Source organism: Corylus avellana, chromosome ca6 (assembly GCF_901000735.1).
Source record: "Corylus avellana chromosome ca6, CavTom2PMs-1.0".
NCBI lineage: Eukaryota > Viridiplantae > Streptophyta > Magnoliopsida > Fagales > Betulaceae > Corylus > Corylus avellana.
This window is the reverse complement of record NC_081546.1, coordinates 9431650-9440882: the sequence shown is the minus strand read 5'-3', so window position 1 is coordinate 9440882 and position 9233 is coordinate 9431650.

Genomic DNA, 9233 nt, shown 5'->3' with positions numbered 1-9233 from the left:
TATTTTGAGAAGCAATTTTGCATAAAAATTTGACTCCTCCTTTAAGAATGCTCTTAGAATAACCAAATTTTTATGCAAAATGGCTCTTCAAAACTCACGTTTATCTAATTTAGCTAATGAATTTTTAAATGCATCCACATCCAATTATCTATATTTTTATCTATATTATTTAAATATTATTAAAAGTAAGAAAAGTTTTGGGAAAAATAGAACATATGAGGAAAAATAGAAAAAGTTTCAGGAAAAAAGAGAACATACAGAGAAAAAGTAGGAAAAGATTTGAAAAAAAAAAAAAGAGAAAATAGGTGAGAGAAACAATAAAAAATAAAATGGCTCCCATAAAAAATGCTGCTACATTTAGCTTTTTTTTTTTTTTTTTAACTCTTCCAATCAAATATTTATTTTACATTTTCTTTTGGCTAATCCAATATAAGAGCATTCCCAATGGAAGAGCCAAATGTTACTTTTATCTAGAATAGCTCTTCAAATGTTTAAAAAAGCTCCTACATTGGATTAGCCAAAAAAAAATGTAAAATAAATATTTGATTAGAAGAGCTAAAAAAAAGCCTAAATGTAGCAGCACTTTTCAAGAGAGCTATTTTATTTTTCATTGTTTCTCACCTGTTTTCTCTTTTTTTCCAAATCCTTTCTTACTTTTTCTCTGCATATTTTCTTTTTTCCCAAATTTTTTTCCATTTTTCCTCACATGTTCTCTTTTTCTTAAAACTTTTTTTACTTTTAATAATATTTTAATAGAATAAATAGAAATATAGCTAATCGGATATAAAAACGTTTAAAAATGGCTTAGCTAAACTAAATAAAAGTGAGTTTTGATAAACCATTTTACATAAAAATATGGTTCCTCCATTAAGAATGCTCTAAGGAGTTTTTTAAACATTTGAAAAGCCACTTTAGATAAAGGGTAACATTTAGCTCTTCAATTGAAAATACTCTAAGAGACAAAACATAAAGTTATTAAACCACGAGTGGAAAAAAAATATTTAACCTTAAATATTATTATTATTATTTTTATATCTTTTTCGAATTTGTAAAAGTATTTTTGTTTTATTGAGAGTATTTTATGAGTAAAAATTTTTGACAGCCTAGAACATCCTAGTCCTTGTCAAAGTTTTGACGTAGCCAAGATTTTTTTTTTCTTTAAAAAAAAATTAATGTCAGATATTTTGCTTTTTTAAAAAAAAATAAATAAAAATTAAAGAAAATAAATATTAAAAAAAAAATTCAAATTTGAAGTACTAACACTACATTTGAAGCATTAACGCCAAATTTAAAATAATTAAATACTTTTGAATGATATAATCTCTACAAAGTTAGTCTTCCACCCCTAAATTATAGTTTTAAATCTAAAAACAAGTTTTGAGTCAATAAAAATTAAATATTAATTTATAAAAATTTATCTAAAAAAATTAACAAAATTCTTTTTCATTATTTTTTTTTCCGACGCTAGGCTGCCAAAATTCAAAATTTGTCAACCACATAGCAGGACTTTATTTTATAAGGATATTTTTATCTTTTTGTTAGCATTATAATTTTTGATAGCTCTAGAGGAACGTTGTCTTGAAAGTTTGAGAAGGTAACGTGCGCAACAAAAAAAAAAACCGTCAAAACAAAATCATTGAACGAGATCAAATCAGAAAGGATTCATGGAGCCATTGAAACTTAAATCCCTCGGTAACAAAAGCAACCCCAAGTCCTACCAACCAAACAGTGTACTAATACTAGTGAACAAAATGAGAAAACCCTAGTAGTAGAATGATGCTGGTAAAGCCTCTCCTCCTAAGCCCTCTCGCCCCTGATCCTCCTAGCAAGTTGAATGTCCTTGGGCATGATGGTGACGCGCTTGGCATGGATGGCACAGAGGTTAGTGTCTTCGAACAAACCAACCAGGTACGCCTCCGCCGCCTCCTGCAATGCCAGCACCGCATGACTCTGGAACCGCAGGTCGGTCTTAAAATCCTGAGCAATCTCACGGACCAGCCTCTGGAATGGCAGCTTCCTTATCAGAAGCTCGGTACTCTTCTGGTACTTGCGGATTTCTCTGCATCATCATTCATATATAGTTAGCACCCACGACGAAACCTTATATTCATTGTCACCCATAAAAAGATGGATAACTTACCGAAGAGCAACAGTTCCAGGGCGGTATCTGTGGGGCTTCTTCACCCCTCCCGTAGTTGGGGCTGATTTGCGGGCAGCCTGAAACATTCACAACAAACACTTTGTTCAGAAAACAGAGCAACAAACAAACAGGAAACCCAAAACCCAAGAAGTATTCAAACATACCTTGGTAGCGAGCTGTTTCCTAGGAGCCTTGCCACCGGTGGACTTGCGGGCAGTCTGCTTTGTACGGGCCATCTGTAAAATTAAGCACTCAAAGTTACAATCTTTTACGTCTAATTCTTGCAATCTTTTACATCTAATTCTTATACTCGCAATCAGCAATTCATGAAATCACCACCGCCATAAAACCCTAATTTGGAAAATTTGTGGCAAAAAAGTCGAGGTGTTAACAAAGAGGTGAGGGAAAGAACATCAAAACGAAACCGGCTAAAAAAAATGTAAGGCAGAAAAATAAACTACATCGATTACGAACAAAAACCCCAAGCCAAATCCTGAAATAATGTAAACCCTAACCTTAAAAGAACCAAATCAAGCAAGCAATTCTTGAAAACGAAACGAAGTACAAAACAGAAAGCAGAGGAAACGTCGAAAGAGAAAAAAGAAGAGAAAGAGAGACGCTTGCTTTACCTCGAAGTTGCGTCTATAGGAAGAAAAAGCTGCAAAAGATTTTGGCTGAGAATCGAAGAGAAAGGGGAAGCTCTGAAGAACTGTGAGGATAACGGGAGGTCGTGGCCCTTTATATAGGGCCGGTGCACAGGCACTTCTATCTTGTTTTCCGGGTACTCGATCGGACGGTCAAACGTTGGTACTATTGTGTTTTTTATGCCCTAAATGAACGGCTAAGATCTGTATTTTCGGCTGCGCTTCGGATTGTGCTTTCCTCCCGCCGTTAATGCTTGAATTGAAACACCAAGAAGTTAACACGTGTCTCACAATCATTAGCTTGTAAAAGCAGTTGCTCTATTTGATATAACAGCTGATTATTCTCTCTCTCTCTTATTTTTTTTTTTTGCCAAAAAAAGAGTTGAGGATAAATGGGCCTTAACATATAGACGTCTCTCTCTCTCTGTCTTTCTCGGAGATTTCCGAAACAGAGGAGATGGGTTTACAGTGGTGTGTGAGCGGGACGACCTTACAGACCCTGAAGCTCGCTTCAATCCCTACATTGTCTTCTTCGCTCTTCGCGCCGCCGAAAACCCTAACCCTAGACTTCTTCTTCCTTTCCCGCCATGCCCGTGCTCGGAGGCCCCCATTCCAAGTCCTCGCCAGAGCTCTCTCGGCCCCGGCCATGGCCTTCCAGACCGCGACGCCTCCAGAGGAAAAGGGTGAGCGGTTCAAACTTCTCCATTCTTGGCAGCGAACAGAGCTTTTTTTGAACTGTTACTGTTTTAATGCTATGTTTTATGGTTGATTTTGATTTTGATTTTGAGTGTTTTTGGTGATCAAGTTGCGAAACCTCAGTGGAAAGCAGCGATAGATTTCAAGTGGATAAAGGAGAACAAGGAAGCGGTTGCTGCCAACATAAAGAACAGGAACTCCATTGCTAATTTGGAAGCTGTGCTGCAACTCTATGACCAAATGTCCAATCTTCAAAAGGTTGTATTCGCTTGTTGTCTTTAGAATTTTGAAAGAATTTGCATTGTATCATGACCCAGGAAAGCACTGAGCATATTTGGATTAGTCAAAGTTACAATTGATCCTTCGTAAAATCACTTATAAGTTTTAACTCCTAGTTTCACCCGGTAATGAATGAGACTTAGCACCATGCAACGCCTTTACATCCCACCCACCTAATATAAATTGTGACACATTGGGTGTTCAAAAATTAGTTTTTAATAGTGCCCATCTCTTTTGTTGCTTACTATGTTTCTGTACTAGTAGTATAGTAAAAGTTTGGAGGAGAGAGAGCTTTTTGATAAAGTTCTAGTTGCGAAATTTAATTTAGAGTTAACCCGAAGGGCTTGGCTCAAGTGGCTTGGCTAAGTGGTAAGAGCCTTGGTCTTGGTGGCATTTCATCATGTCTAAGGTTCGAATTCCATTGGGTGCAAACAATTCATTGGGGCCAGCCCACCTGCGAAGTCAGAATATTTACCTGATTTGTATAGAGGGGGCGCTTTACATGGGTCTGAGGTTTGCCCAACAAAGGTGAGTACACAAAGTGACTATGCCTTAGAGGGGCCCTTGTTATCAAAATAATGATAATAATAATAATAATTTAGATTCCAAGTGGGTAGTGCTTTGAGCTTTAATGTCCATGGGTTCTGTTTTCTGCTCAATTTTCATTGCTAATTGTCACTCACAGATAGCAGGAAGTTGAGCGGCTTCGTGGAGAAAGGAATGTGGTGGCAAACAAGATGAAAGGGAAACTGGAACCATCCGAGCGTCAGAGGCTCATAGAGGAAGGTATTAGTGGAATTACTATATTATGCACATAGCATTCCGCCAATTTAAAAAATGTATCCTTTAGACCTATTTTGTTTATGCATTTAGGAAAGAATCTGAAGGAAGGACTTGTTACCTTGGAAGAAGACCTGCTTAAACTTACTGATGAGCTTCAGCAGGAAGCGCAGTGTATTCCAAATATGACTCATCCTGATGTTCCAATTGGAGGAGAGGACAGTTCTGTGATACGAAAGACAGTATGTAGTTTCTTTTGACTTGTTCTTTGTCTAAGAAGGGTTGCATGTTGTACTCCAGCCTCATAAAGCTTTCTTTTCTTATTTTCTATTTTCTATTTGCTTTTGTAGGTCAGTAACCCACCCCAGTTTAGCTTCCCTGTCAAGGATCACCTTCAACTGGGGAAGGAACTTGATCTTTTTGATTTCGATGCTGCTGCAGAGGTACTCTTTCTGTTTAATCTAAGGTATTATCTGTGTCTCTTAGTTTGTCACATAGGGTTATTATTAGAATGTTTAGAGTCTGTTTCTTACTGTTATCTGGTAAATTAAGATGGCCAAAGTGACTTAAATGTTGACCTGATCTTTATTGGCATTTGGTTGGGACCTAGGCTTGTTAGTCTTGATGTGGCTCCATCTATATCTAATTGCAGAACCACTGGTCTAATTCAAGTACGAGTCAACTTTACAGTTCTTGGATAAATTGGAAAATTTTGTCAACAATATAGCTTGTCATTATACCAAATCAAGAATTTTAACTCCCAAATAATTGGGTTTGTTAGCGTTGGCCCACTTCGTGGTTGTTTTTCTTTCTTATTGGCATCTAATATTCTGCTTGTTGTGTACAGGTCAGTGGATCAAAATTCTACTACCTGAAGAATGAAGCAGTTATGTTAGAAATGGCCCTTATTAATTGGACACTCTCTGAAGTCATGAAGAAGGGCTTTACACCTTTGACAACTCCAGAGATCGTAAGGTCCTCTGTTGTTGAAAAATGTGGTTTCCAACCTCGTGGAGCAAATACCCAGGTTTGTACATATCCTGCTTTTTATTCCTCTGTCCAAATATGAAAGCGCAAAGCGGCACAACCCTAATACACAGGATGTATATAAAGAAAAGCCCTGCTAAAGGCAAAAAGAGAAACATAAAGATAAAATTTGAGACATGGTGGAAAGTTGAGGCACTATGAAAGCGTCAGATAAATGGAACAAAGTTTGAATAAACAGCTTTTGAAGCTCTTCCATCGACCTTTCTTTATCTTCAAAACATCTTGCATTCTGCTCTCGCCAATTAGTCCACATTAGACACAGTGGGGCGATTCGCCACACCTCCTTTGCTGAACTATTACCTCTCTGTCCTCTCCAACAAACTAGCAAATCTGCCACCACTCCAGACATGACCCATGTGACTTCAAAATGAGAAAATAACACACTCCACAAAGCTCGTGCCACTACACAGTGAAGGAGAAGATGATTGACAGACTCACCACTTTGCTTACACATACAACACTATTCCACCACAATGATACCTCTTTTACACTAGTTATCCAAAGTTAGAATATTTTCAAGAGTCGCCGTCCACACAAAAAAATTGACTCTCAATAGAACTTTTCCATATACTCCACGGGAAAGAGGAAGCAGCTGTTCCCGAAGAAGAAAGCATGGGAAAAAAAGACCTTACCTCAAATATATTTCGCTTGGAAGGAGTCCACCTCATGCAGTCCATCAACCCCATACGACTAAGGAAGGCATATAACTTCGCAAAAAAAGCCATCACCACCTCTACCTCCCATTCTTGGACAGGTCGTAAGAAAGGAACATTCCACTGTATAACACCATTGGACAGCTGCATGTGATCTCTAACCCATACCTCCTTATTACTAGCAATTTGAAATAATTCAAGAAAAACTTCCTTCAAGGGCTGATCCCCGCACCAAGTATCGTACCAAAACCTAATGTGGGAGCCATCTCCTATTCCGAAGTTAATAAATCTCAAGAAAACTCCCCACCCTCTCCGAATATGTTTCCACACTCCAATTCCATATGGACCCTTCACCACTTTGGTGCACCAACCGCCATTCATGCATCCATACTTGATCTCAACAACCAACCTCCAATATGCTTCCCTTTCCTTAGCATATCGCCATAACGATTTACCCAATAAAGCTAGATTGAAATTGCGCAATTCTCAAACTTTATCTTTTAATTGTTTTGGGCTTAAATTAGCGAGAACCGCACTTAAGGTGTTAAACTGACGTAGCGGAAGACTAAGGTAACTAATCAAAGAGCAGCGTCTTTGATTCTGCAAGGAGAAGCGTCTTCGTCTTCTATCCAAAAGATAAAACAAGCCCGCAGGCTAAGAAAAAAATAAAACTCCGCAGAGTATTTGAGAGAGAATTCTCTGATTTGATTATAATTCAATTGATTGAGTTTTACATAATAGGCAAGCCTATTTATAGAAGAGAAATCCTTGGAGAAAAAGTAAACCTACTTCTAGTAGAGAAAGTAAATCTAATCTTAGTAGGAAAGTAAACATAATCCTAGTAGGGAAAGTAAACATAATTCTAATTAGGAAAAGTAAATATACTCCTAGTAGGGAAAGGATTAAAAGTAAACTATTTATTCTTGGGGGTGGGGACACACATTTCCTACATCAGTCTCCCCTTCTTGAAAAGAACTCGTCCTCGAGTTAAGTTCTGACTCCTCTGGTGGAAAATATTCAAAAATGTCTGCCACGTTGAATGTTGAGGATATCGCCATTTCTTCTGGAAGATCGATGACATATGCATTGTCGTTAATCCTTTTTAGTATCTTGCATGGATCATACTTCTTATTCCTCAGCTTTCCAAAAGTATTAGTCGGCAGTCGCCCCTTGCGTAGATACACCATCACAAGATCTCCTTCTTGAAAAATCTTCGATCGCTGACCCTTGTTTGCTACCGTCTTGTACTTAGCATAGGATTCTTCTAGATGCTGACGAACTCCCTCTTAGGTAGCTTTCACCCGTTCTGCTAAATGCTCCGCTGCCACACTTGCACCGGGTAGCTTAGGTAAAGTTGCAAGATCTACTGCAAGTCTCAGAGTTCTTCCATAGACGACTTCAAATGGTGCCTTCCCAGTAGATCGATTCACCATGTTATTGTAGGCAAACTCAGCCTGAGCTAAAGCCAGGTCCCACTGCTTGGGTTTGTCACCTGCAATACATCGAAGTAAATTACCTAGAGTTCGATTAACAACTTCTGTCTGCCCGTCTGTCTGCGGATGGCTCGTGCTACTAAAGTTCAATGCTGTGTCGAACCGCCTCCATAATGTTCGCCAAAAGTGAGACAAGAACTTGGTGTCTCGGTCAGAAGTGATAGACTTTGGGACTCCATGCAATCGAACCACCTCTCGAAAGAATAGATTGGCCACTTGAACCGCATCAGATGTTTTCTTGCAAGCAACAAAGTGAGCCATTTTGGAAAATCTATCCACAATTACCATTATAGAATCTGCTCCTCGTTGGGTTCTCGGGAGACCCAATACAAAATCCATGGATACATCTTCCCACGGTGCTTCTGGTATTGGTAGAGGCATGTATAATCCCGTATTTTGGGTTTGCCCCTTGGCGACCTGACAAGTCTGGCATCGTCGGACAAAATTACCTACTTCTTTCTTCAGTTGCGGCCAGTAATACCGTTCCTCTACCAGAGCAATAGTCTTGTCTCTTCCCAGAAGACCACCCAAACCTCCAGCATGTAATTCTCGGATTATTTGTTCCCGCAAGGAACTCCTCGGAATGCACAGCCGATTCCCACGAAATAAATACCCCTCTTGAATATGTATCTCAGAAATTGGTTGCCCCGCCTTGCAATGCTTCCAGGTTTTACCAAAATCTTCATCTTCCTCATATAACTCCTTTAGGCACTCGAATCTAGTCACTTCAGCTTTCATGGTGATCAGCAGGGTAGCTCGGCGGCTTAAAGCGTCAGCTACACGATTTAGTTTTCCCGACTTATGCTTGAGAGAAAAAGTGAACCGTTGGATGTAAGAAACCCACCGAGCATGCATCCGATTCAAATTATTTTGACTATTGATGAACTTTAATGCTTGATGGTCAGTATAGAGGACAAACTCTCGTTGGATCAAGTAGTGCTCCCACACCTTGAGGGCTCTCAAGACAGCATAAAGCTCCAACTCATATGTTGACCACTTTTGTCTTGCTTCTCCGAGCTTCTCACTAAAAAATTCTACGGGCTTCCCTTCTTGAGATAACACAGCTCCTATCCCGACGATTGATGCATCACATTCAACTTCAAACAGCTTGTCAAAGTCAGGTAAGGCAAGTACAGGTGCTGTGCATAGCTTTTCTTTGATGATTGAGAAACTTCGCTCGGCTTCTTCACCCCAATTGAATTTTCCTTTCTTCATACACTCGGTGATCGGTGCTACAATACTGTTGAAATTCCGAACGAACCTTCTATAGAAAGTTGCTAACCCATGGAAACTTCTTACTTCTCCCACTGACTTGGGTGTGGGCCATTCTCGGATTGCTCTCACCTTCCCTTCATCCACTCGGATTCCATCGGCACCGACTACAAATCCGACGAAGAGTAACCGATCCATCATGAAACTACACTTCTTTAAGTTGATAAACAACCTATTTTCACGGAGAACCTCCAACACTTTCCTCACGTGATCCATGTGATCCACCGGG